Raw genomic sequence first — 12,244 nt, forward strand, 5'->3', positions numbered from 1 at the left:
AGGGGGGTTACGAAAAAAAAAAAAACAACTCTGAACACGTCAGAATCTTTTACACGACGTCGAATTCACAGATTGCGGTGTACAGATAAAGAGAAAGTTGAATTTTCGACCTTTGTTTCCGGCTGAACGGTATCTGTAACACGTATATGTATATTAATAGATAACTAAGGAGGTCGTGCATTTATAATTAAGGCGGAATAACTCGTCGAATTTGGACGCTGATAGGATTCGAAGAACGCCAGGCACGCGAGACGGCAGACGCGACGATGACTCTCGAAAATTACGAACTTAAAGGTCCGAAACCGGATCATTATCTTGGCCGTGATGGCACGGACAGTTTCTCGTGCAGCTTCAAGTGGGATTAATTAACATCTTAGATAATCATCTGGAAACGAGACCGAGGTCAGTTTGTCGATCCGATCGCGGTCTGTCTTCCCGAGGTATTCTTATCTATATTTCTCTCTGTCGATGCTTCTTCTTTTCAGTCTACCGAATTTGTTTCTCCAAACACGACGAATATACATATATATCGATTAGCGACCGTGTGCACCGCGAGAACAATAGATACCACTGTGATATCGTTCGATCGTCTGCACATCTGTCCGAATTTCTTTAATATCAGAGACAAGCATTGCAGATATTTGAACAATGCATTGTGCTTACATTTATCGACGTTTCCTTTGTAACATGTGTACAAAGAAAAGACGATAATCTTCGGTGATCTCGACAGCTTACTGTTGTATCACATACGATTTAAGTCACGTCTGAGGAGCGATTGACTTGGATTCGATGTTGTGAAATATTGTAGAAATTGGATAATGGTTTCGTTTACAAATTGCTACCAACGAAAGGAGCAGGGACTCCGAACTGCTCTCTAATTCTGAAGAACAGTATATCATAAATATTAAAACACCTGGTCTGTACAAAGTGTTATATGTGTTAATGTTATTACTTCACAGTAACATAAACGTCGCCTATCGAGCATTAATATTCCCTAAAAAATATCTACTGCAGACTTTCAGCAATTTCGTAATACCTCGTAACATTTATCACCTATTCGCTAAGTGTCCTAGTACATATGAGTGACAATGTACACAATTTTGCTGCTCGCATCAACCTCTCCTCTCTAATGAACCCCAGTGACCACCCCTAAAAAACAACAATTTCCTACCCATCCCAACGTAGCAGTCCACACAGTCTATTTTCTCTATTCAGCTCTAAACACCTTCAATTCCTCCCTGATCACGAACACCAGCAATTACTACCAAACACATCATCCCAAACATCTATCATAGTGCCTAAAACAACCTGTACCAACCACCAGCCCACACAATTGCGTTACTTAGCATACTCCAAAACCGGCCACATATCTATTACAGCTAACGAACAGTCATCAAACTCTTCCCCCCCCCCCCTAATCTACACCAACACACCAACCCTAAAAACATCCATTTCCCATCTAACCAGACGAGACGAAGTTGTTCCCGCGGTCTGTTTTCTCGTTTAAATATCGACGACGTACCCCGCGAGAAACGTAGCCAGATCATTGCATGTGGACCTCTCATTCAGGTATCCCCCCAGGGACGTTATCTCGAACGGCCCCAGGTTCTGGAGTCGTATCGGTCCCGGCCGGATGCGCGCGGCCGTATCGGCAGATCCCGTTCGCCGGCAACCGTGGGCTAGTTAGAAGAAAGGGATCCCGTGAAAGGGAAGGAACGGGGCTGAATGACACGGTCACCGAAAATGACAGGTACACGGCTTCGAAGAGCCGTGGACGTGGGGGCCCCGATATCGCGACCGCATCTGACACAAACCTTGGTCAGCCAGCCCCGTCTCCAGCCCAGTCTCGGGCTCGCTATCTTTCTCTCTCTATCTCTCTCTCTCTTTCTCTTTACGTCTCCGTGTCTGCCTGCCAATATGCCTACCTGTCAACACACGCTGCATTCAATTAACTCGGGGACCAGCGCCACGCCTGTGTAATGACGCGGAAATCTAACTTTACCCACCCCCAAACCCCTCCATCCCCAACCTCCTCAAGGTCCTCTAAGATGATCGCGGGAACGACAACCTCTTCCTACTCGTCGTTTCGACGAGCCACGGAGAAACCACTCGAGTGTGTCTACAGGCAAGAGTCCCACTCTTTCTATTATCGTGTGAACGAGGGAGATTTGCATCGTCGATCGGATCCTGACGGATTTTCGCCCAGCCACGGTAAGACAAAGTACAAAGAAGGCTTCTGGACTTCTGGGGTTATGAGTCGACGATGTATGGGATGTTTAGGCATTGTTTGAGTGTGTCCTTGGATTTTTTTTTTTTTAGTATTATTGAAAATTGTGTCAATGAAAATTGAGGATTGTTGTGGTGTGCTAGGAGAGTCGTTCTCTGAGGTATTTTCGCAAAGTTCGTTGTAATATGAGAATTAAAAAATTAGGTAACTCTTGAATTTTTCGTCGATCTGATGAAAATATACCTAGATAATACTTCATCGTAAGTAACTTTAGTGCTGAATAGAGGAAAATTAAAGCCAAAGAATTACTGAGTAGGTTGATGTCTTGACATTAAAGGAACAGAGGAATATAGGTTCAGCATCGATGAGTAGAATAAGTATTCTAGTTGCATATTTCTTTTTGAAATGAGAGAAGATTCGATATACAAAATTAATGAGTGGATTAAAAAGCAAAGGAAGTTTGAATTACTAAGTAACTCCGTATTCCATTGTCCACATTTCTAGATTTGTTTTCTTTTTACACGTTTAATTTTTCCCTTGAAATATGAGGAAATAGTATTAAAATTCCTTTGCAATATTTTTTAAAATTTCCCACAATTATTCTACATTTTACCAGCATCGTTACTCGTCCTTATTACATATTTACCAAAGGGACACAGTTGCATTCAGGAGCCGTAATCCTACGCGCCGACCAGAAGGAACACGAAACCAACAGATCAGCGAAGATTACGAGTGCAAAGATATCGTTTATCTCTTATCTTGCAAACAGTTCGGGATCTCAGCATCTCCTATCGACCGTAAGGAGAATTAAGAAAGCTTAGCCGGCATAGATTAAATTAAAATCGGTCTTTATCGGGGACACTGCGCACTTCCCGTTATCTCATCGCTGACCGATAATGCGTGCGCGTTCCAATCAAGAAATCCGCGAACCCCTTATATGTATGTATTAACCGTGACTAGCAGAATCATTCTTCGGTGTCGATTTGCGGAATTCTTGCAACAATTTCACGTTCGTCATCAATATACTGCAGATTCACCTTTCAACTTGGAATATGCAATAAAATGAACGTTTTAATAAAGTTCAATACTATTTACCTGTTATAGTTATGTTTATATATTTATATCATCTCTTAGCTTAGAAAATGCAATTAAATGAAAATATAAATGCAGTTTACTACTTATTTATGTAGTGAGGTTTACAGTGCAGAATCCAAAATTTTGTCCCATTTTAACTTTTCAAAGAGAATCGAATCTATTTTAAAGAATTAGATCGTGTATCTGTCATCTATCGATAATCGAAGATATTAGCATTGTATTCAAGCGAAATTGGCAGAATTAGGCGGAAATATGTATTAAGAGGATTAGTATTATCATCAACGGAGCGTGTAACTGACAAACAGCGTAATATTCGGGGGCATGTTTACCAGGCGAACGAAAATTGCACGACGAACGGTACCAGCCGCCCCTTGGTTCGACGCGTCCATTCATTAACACTTCATATCCCGTTGCGACGTGCTGGTAACGAGCCTGTCATAATTACCGCGCTAACTTTATTACTGCGGATACACGCTCTCCTTGCCCGTGCTATGATACTCGTGCGTCATAGGGCAAATCGAGCGGGCAGCCCCTCCGTTCGATGGGAAACACACACCCTCCTCAGCAGCGTTCGATTTGAGAGTGAAAAAAAAACCTCGTCTACAACTTCTCCGGTTACCATATTATATCCATATTAATGAATAACATTAATGAAACAGAAACATATTCTGTGCACCGCCACTCGACACTTTACGAAGACGAACGCAAAACATGGAAGGGAAGAAAGCTTCCGTAATTCGGTTAATTCGTGTCCTGTTAACACGTTTTTATGGCGATTGTGAATATTTATAATTGATATGAGTAAGATAAATGATATTGAATTTTTAATAATGAAATTTAAAATACAAATCCTTTAACATTGATTTCTTTTATCTCTACAGTACAATGAACGTTGCCAGTAAAATTATGTTGAAAAATACGTTAATAGTTCACGTAATCTGTCTTGATATATATATATATATATTTGAAGAGTGCTTTTTCATATTCAATCATTATTTTCGAGGAAATCAGAAGCTTATAGTATTTGCTAGTGTTTCAGCGATAGTACGCCACGTTCTACCATGAACGTCATTTTAAAAGAAGAAAAAGATGGAAGGATTCTTCGAAATTTAAACAATGTTTGTGGAATAGAAATAATGGATTACTTATTCGTACACCTAACACAAGAATTTCAGTCGATGGTTAAGCATAATGTTTGTAAATGGTAGAACGCAGCACGAAATGTGTTGAGTGGAACTCGAAAGTAACACAATCATCATCCCCTTATAGATTACCCCATGGATTCAACTGAATAATCAACAATATTCAAACAGCGTTTCTGTCATCAGGAGGTTCTGAAACTCCAAGCTTCCGTCAGAAATCGATCGAGACCCAAATCTCGAAGTAACAATCATCAACGATGACGTTCAAACTCGAAACAAAAGTGCAAGAAAGCAACCGCGCACGCGAGCCCTTTTCTTTTCTTCGGCCTTAAATTCAAGCCGCGGTGAAAGCAATTTCCAACGACGACGGTGGCCCGGTTCGATGGTGAAAAAAAGAATCGCTACTTAAGGTCGGTATCTACGATCTCGAAAAAGGCAATTTACGATCCAACGGCAACGCGTTCTCGCATCGCACGAACAATGAAATTATAATCGGATTTGGTGTCGTGTGAGCCGAGCCATTGGCTACCGTTTGCGCCCTTTTCCATCGTGCCGATGGCTAATTACATTTATTCAATATTTACGATGATAGGGATCAAACCTGGTGTAGAACGGGGTCCCCCGACCCCCGTGAGTCAGGTTGAATGAAACGGCATATCGAGCATTGCCGAGTCATTCCACGGCGATCGAACGGTTTCTGTTGCCGCCTTCGTCGATTCCAGCCTTTTCTCACCTCGCGACACACAGTTTTATATTACGCGCGGTTTTTGTCGCGGTACGTTCGACGGTAACAAGAAAACCAATTTCCTGTACCGGTTCGAGTTGAAGATTTTGTAATCATCTGGGAATAATCAAATGAGAATGTACCTACTGCTGTAAGAAATTGCAAGTTAACACGTTTGTCTTGTGGATCGTTTCAGATCTCGGCTGTGACTTTGATCCTTGTTGATACTGTTAGATTGTAACGATCGAGAAAAGTAAGATCTGGTATTACGAAATATTCTTTACATTGGAAATAATATAATTTTCCCTAGCGAGAAGTGTTTGTGACAAACAGAATTGGAGGATCCCGAAATACTATCTAATAATTATTAGTTGCAATCGTATTTAGTAATAGGAAAGATAACTGCAATGTGAAAGACGGAACACATACATACGTATTTTATTCAGACTGAATACATACGTATTTCGCTGTTTTCTTTTGGGGTGTCCCGGACAGAGGCGAGCAAATTTATCATCTAGATAACGTGTTTCGAATACCGAATAAAAGATAAACAAATGTACGTCACCATTTTTAATTGATAAAATAATTAATAAGATCTTGGATAATGCTGCATCTCACCAATGTATTATTCGAATAAAATTGTGCCCAACTCTGTCCCGAGGTATATGGTATCCACTTGAGAGATGGATTCGGAAGTCGATAGTGATCAAGATAGCTCGTATAAACATTAATTGACCTTATTTCAGTGATACGACATCTGCGGTTTGTAAATTGCTACCTGATCACCTTCAGTGATGTACCTCAAAACGACTACCTTGTATTTTAATGCAGACTTACTGTAGACGTTTCATCATTAATCAGAAATATTATTTATTTTTTTCTGTAGTCCAAGCACGTGTATGCAAAGTTATATTAATAGTCATACAGAGTATTACAATTTATTGATAAATCGAGACTCACTCTTTATGCCTATCTGATTGACCACCAACATCTGACCTTTCACTTTTACTGTCCATAAAGGAAACAGAGAAGAGAAGCAACAAGGGATATAGAAATACAAAATGATATAATAAACGAAAAAGTTAACCTACGTATATGTAAATATACGTTACCTTATACTTGTCTATACACATCGACGTCACAAAAAATGTCCGTCGCCTCAACTTCATTTCAATAATACCACAGCAAAAGAATACACTTCCTACCGTTAATTGAGTTTAAAAATTGCAAATTTACCCACCTCATTCAGTCAAACACTCTACAATACGACGTACAAAAATTCTTTCCCACCTTAAAGGATCAAAAACCGTAATTCAAAATAACAAAAAAAATCCTTATGTATACGCAATCTAATCTGTGTGCACGAAGGAGTTCGTCCATTACGAAACAAATAAATAAATAATAAATCACGAGTAAAATACAAATTTCGTTTGCATCGAATCCACGTTCATCCCGTCTTTAAACGTTCACAGCTACATTCACGACCTTTCCAATTTCAATTATCGATTTTTCCGTGGACCAGAGGGGAAGACAATGGACTGACACAAAAGGCATTTGCAACGAGATCCCCGACGTACGTATTCGTAAATACGCTCGATTACGGTCGCATCGGTGCCACGGTGCGGGCAGAGAGAACCGGCACAGTTAGAGCAGCAATCGAGCAACTCTCATACCCGGATGATCGATGACTCCATTGTACGAGGGTTTCCCATGTCCCCGGGTACGATTCCGTGCGAGGCCGCCGCATACAAAAACGTCCGGGGGCGCCATTTCGAAAATGGGCGGAATTATGGAAAAATTCGGGGTGTTGGGGGAAGGGAGAAGGGTGTGGAAGATCGATCGGCGGCCCGATGCCATCCACGGCCCGAGATTTCACTAGGTTGCAATCCGATAGTTGTTGAATTTAGATCTCCAGGCTCGATGACAGATTCGGAACCGTCGAAACGAAACGAAACATCTGGATCACGCGTGAAACGGCGACGCGTTCAAGATGAAAAAAAAAGTACCGCGATGAATTTTGGAGAATCGATTCGAGTCATCGGGAGTGTGAAACGCGACTTTCAAGAGATCGAAATTTCTTCCAACATTCTTCTTGTGGTATTGTTGAGTCGTGAGACTGTTCTGATTGAAGGTGAGGGTGAATTCGAGGGGAAAACTGACGTAGGGTAAACGCACCAATGAATAGACATTTAAGAGATTTCGTAACTATTAAAATCGAGTAACTAAATTTACTTGGTAAATTTCGTTCAAGTACCGAAATAAATGTTACGTCAAATGTTAACCCTTTGCACTCGACTGTCCCCTCCGAAGGGACAAAATTTATTGAAAATTAAAAATTCCGAGTGCAAAGGTTAAATTTAGCATAGAAGGCCCATCTTCTAGACTGCTTTTTCCTCTGGAAGAAGCCAAGTTTGCTCGTACATCGTGAAAAAGCTAGACCTACCCTTCAAGTCGTCAAGCTGACAACATAACTTCATCGACGCTCAATAGACCAGCGTCCAAAGACAAAAAAAGGAGCTACAAATCCGTGGTCCACTTTGAACAGGCACGTCGACACGGACGGAATATGAAGCAAACAACGGGTGTCCTCGGAAAAAAATTCGGGCGGAGCAGGTTCGCGGTGGTCTCCGTTCCTCTGGGGACCCACCCCTACCGGGCTCTCGTCAAAATTCCGCCCCTCGAAGCGAGAGCCTTTACCTCCCTTTATTTCACGCGGTCTCCCGCGACTACTGCGTTTCCTTAGCAGAATAGAGAAGACCGTTCCGTGAATAGCCCCGCGCTATCTCGCCGTTATAAAGACGAGCCCCTCGTCGCGCAGAAAGGCGGCGTTCTTCTCTCAATAGACAGCTGTCCGTCCGTCAGCAACCACCCGCCGGATTGTTGTGACTGGTCGTTTGAGGGACAAGAAGCCGGGACCACTGTGTGGTCGATGCTTGTAAAACGTGACACCGTCGACCGCAATTATTGTCGTTTAAATGAAACGTCTTGATGCCCGACGGACGGACGACTGGTGGACGACGATACTTGAATCGGAATTATGGCTAGTGACCTTGGACCACCAGCTGGGGGCAGAGTTTATCGCGTGATATTTGGGTAACTTGTAATTGAGCCCTTTAGAGATCGAAGTGACTAATTTCAGTTTTTGAAGCTTTTTTTTATTTCAATTTTTAATGTTGAACCACTTGGTTTCCGAATTAATAAAAAATTCCTATAGTCGAAGGCATAGTTCAAAATCAACATCTAATTTTGATTGAAATTGATCCGAATGGTGCACGAGGGTTAACACCCCCTGAACAATATTAAACACTTGTCATGAAATTAGTCAAAATTCCTCTAATCGAAAGAATAGTTAAAAATCAACGTCTAATTTTGACTCAAATTGACACGACGATGCACGAGGATTACAGATCTCCTGAACAATATTAAACACTTTCTACATTTTCATAATATGCTAAAATATTCCCTGGACAATCTTCATTAAACACTTTTAATATTTTCGTAATGTTACATCACATATAAATTATATCCCATAAATGTCTTAATACATATGTACAAAAGTGCATACGCGGCATTGTAAGGCTAAAATAAACGAGTGAGGACGTTAGGTAGCAGGAGCTGTCTCTCGATCGAAGGAAGAAAAATTCAAAAAGGAAGAAGTTCTCGAAGGAGGACGGGTCAGTTCGGGAGTAAAGGCGCGACGTGATGTTGTTGGTCGCAGATAAAAGGGAACTGCAGGGCGAAAGGCGACCGGGGACGGCTTAGCATGACAATGCAGGTGCCTCATCCCACGTCAAAACCCAGCGTGGCGCCACGACAAGATAGGTACCAGACCGATCAACTGGTTTGTAATTGTTTAAGAGGATTATCCCGGGGCAAAGTTTACGCGTGTCCCGCGGAGAACCGACAAGGAGGGCCCCGCTGATATTTATCCCGACATTAGAGTCGGCTAAACTCGAATTTACTCCGCTGATCCCGGAAAATTCCATTAAAACACCACTCGGAACTGTTTGGAACGTGAAATCACACGGCTCATCGGCCAACAATCGTGAGCGACCGTGCTTTAAAACTGTGATCTCGGCCGACGTCGGACCGACGAGAGCCAGACGATAATCGAGACGAGTCTATAGTATTTCTACCAAGGGAAGGCACGGAAGTGTCCACCTCCGATTTTGATGAAATTTCATATGTCTGTTAAACAGTCAAAAATAACGGATACGTATTTTTTTTTATCGACTGAGACGCGACTTTAAAGGGCGAAACTACCCCTCGAAGTTGCGATTCGAAAGTTTTTTGTTATAAACAAATTATATTTTGCACAATTTGATAGCACCATATTATTCTACATAAAAAACCGCAAACCTCGTCCATTAAAAGTTTTCATGTATCTCCTCTGGTTTTCGAGATAGTACTTTCGGTTCGAAACTTCGAAGGGTGGTTTCACCCCTTAAAGTCGCGTTTCAGCCGATAAAAAAAAATACGTATCCCTTATTTTTGACTGCTTAACAGGACATACGAAGTTTCTCAAACATATAAAGTTTCTTTTAAGACCCTCATCCTGCCATTTCAACAGTTACCAAAATGAAATTATCGTTTATCAAATGTCTACTCATTTAATAAGAAGTATTATTATAAAAATTCAAATTTTCATGTTCAATCGATAAAAAATGGCGGAATACTTTTTTTATCTTTTATTCGTTACTCGAAACTCTTCATCTGGATAATAAATTTTTGCCCATGTCTGCCTACAGTGTACAAAGTTATCCGGCAATTAGTACCGATCGGTTGGTTGCCAATTAACAAGTTTATCATGTAACCAAGAAGACAGAACGGACACAGCCCTAACGAATATCGACGAATTAAAGGAGCGAACGGGACGGTCGCTGGGCCGAGGGGAGGGGGGTACGGGTTTGAAGTATGTAACGAGCGCGTCCAGGTGAAAAAGATCGGCCGACAGTGAGAATCAGAACTATGAGACGTCATGGATGTTCGATCAAGATGAAGATTTCCTTGATCTGATGCTCGGGACAGAACGGATGTCGCGGGTGGCCGCAGGTGGCGCCCTCGATATAAGCTCTTCTGACTGAACCGTTGATACGGGACCGCTCTCCGAAAACTTTCACGGCGGAATGTGTCATCCTGTCACTGAACCCACATGGGGTACCCAGACGTCCCACGGGCCCCCGTCACACGTCCTTCGGCTCCGAACTCTTCGTCTGTCGGTTCCATGGGATCGAGCCCTCGAAGACGATCGCCGCCACCGCGCGCCGCCATTACGTAATATTAAACAATTTCTGTTCCACGTTCGGTATAACGACAGTTTCGTGAAATGAGAATTACATTTAACACTAGAACTACCAACGATAAACGCATATTTGCTTCGATCGCTGGATAAACGTGGAAAACTTTTGAAAATTTAGAAATTTTTTAAATTGACTAATTTCTTCACTCCTATATCGTCATAAATAAAGGTGAAAAAGATCTGAGAAAATTCGTTGTAAGAGTGTATTGACCAGTCATTTTGACTGGTCTGATAGTTCTAGTGTTAATAAAATTTTATCGACTACGAGATTGAAGAATTCCGAGGCATGGTTTGACCGGGATAAGGATCGTTAAGATCAAGAAACATTATAATTCACTGTGTTCATTTTAACTTCCGATGTCGCAGAAAAAGAAATCGAATGCACTGTTATAAAGTAAAATGGTACTTCGTTTAAGTACAAGGACAATACCAGTTCCAGTAATTCTTGCGCTAACAAAGGGGTAGCCACATTCAGGGTCAAAGATGTTAAGAAGCCAAGGCATCTTTGTTTTCTAGTCCAGTTTGTCGAATCCCAGAGTAAGTCGGTGTACATTCTCCTTGATACTTTAAAATTATATACGACGATATATATCGACCAGAAAAGGTTCCTCCGCATGTCAAGATACAGACCCCAAAAATGGAATCTTATACACATAATCATACGTAGCAATTGATGAAGATTGACAATACCAATTTTTAGAAACTGGGTAGATGCAGTCGATCCGCCCATCAACATGGTGTCTTAATGTACATTAATGTCAAGAGACCGTCTAACATTGTAGAATCGAGTCAGTTAATCAACAAATAAAACTCCAACATCCTCCAGTTCGAATGTTAACCCCGTTGGGACCCAGAATGCCCAAAACTCCGAACAATCAACCAGCCAATACAACATACACAGTTTGATCAGCATCGCCTGCCAACGAGTCACGTTTCTAATCCCGTAAGAATCGGTTCAATCGCGTAGCAGAATTCCACGACGAAAGGATGCGCGCGCGCGCGCGGTCCACAGCGGCTACATTCGCGTACGCGACGTTCTATCGCAGCCCGTAATTAACCCATCAACCGTCAAGGCTTAATGAAAGTGCAGGACGACGGTGTCCAGAGGACAGGTGGGACACGCGTGTACACAGAGCGAGCAGGCGACCGGTTGAGCCAGGGAAAGAAGGAAAAGAGCGGGGAGGGACAAGCTGCCCGACGGAGGAACGGAGGCGGGGGCTGGGGTATCCTGGAAGGTGGGTACCGAGATATAATACTCGGACTACCTACCCCGCGACGATAAGTGTCAACTGCAGCGTGCCAGATAAAAAGGAACGAACGAAAAATAAAATTTCACTCGGGTGATCCATCATGAGGCTACGGACGACGGACGCGCAGGCTCACGCCGGATTGGCTGGCTCCGCCCCGGGACGGGTCATGTGACCAGGGGGAATAAGACACGCCCCGATCCGACGAAGAAGGCAGACACCTTCTCCCTCCCCTCCCAACGGCTAGGCGTACGTATACGCAGAGCAATGCTTATGCCTATACACTCGAAGGATAAACGAGGACCGTCTACAGGGAGCAACAGAGTGGACTAGAGCTGGACACACCAGACCCCTGCGGCTCTGCTCTCACCTGCGTGGTGGCAGGCCTCTCTCGACCGTGTGCCGCCTTCTGCCAACCGAGTCCACCTAGCCAGTCCACTTCAGCGACCCTCGTCGACCGGATCGACGACTAAGCGCGGCCGTTCGCCTCTTTCTCTATTATTTTCGCGT

Source organism: Dufourea novaeangliae, unplaced genomic scaffold (genome assembly GCF_001272555.1).
Source record: "Dufourea novaeangliae isolate 0120121106 unplaced genomic scaffold, ASM127255v1 scaffold60, whole genome shotgun sequence".
Lineage (NCBI taxonomy): Eukaryota > Metazoa > Arthropoda > Insecta > Hymenoptera > Halictidae > Dufourea > Dufourea novaeangliae.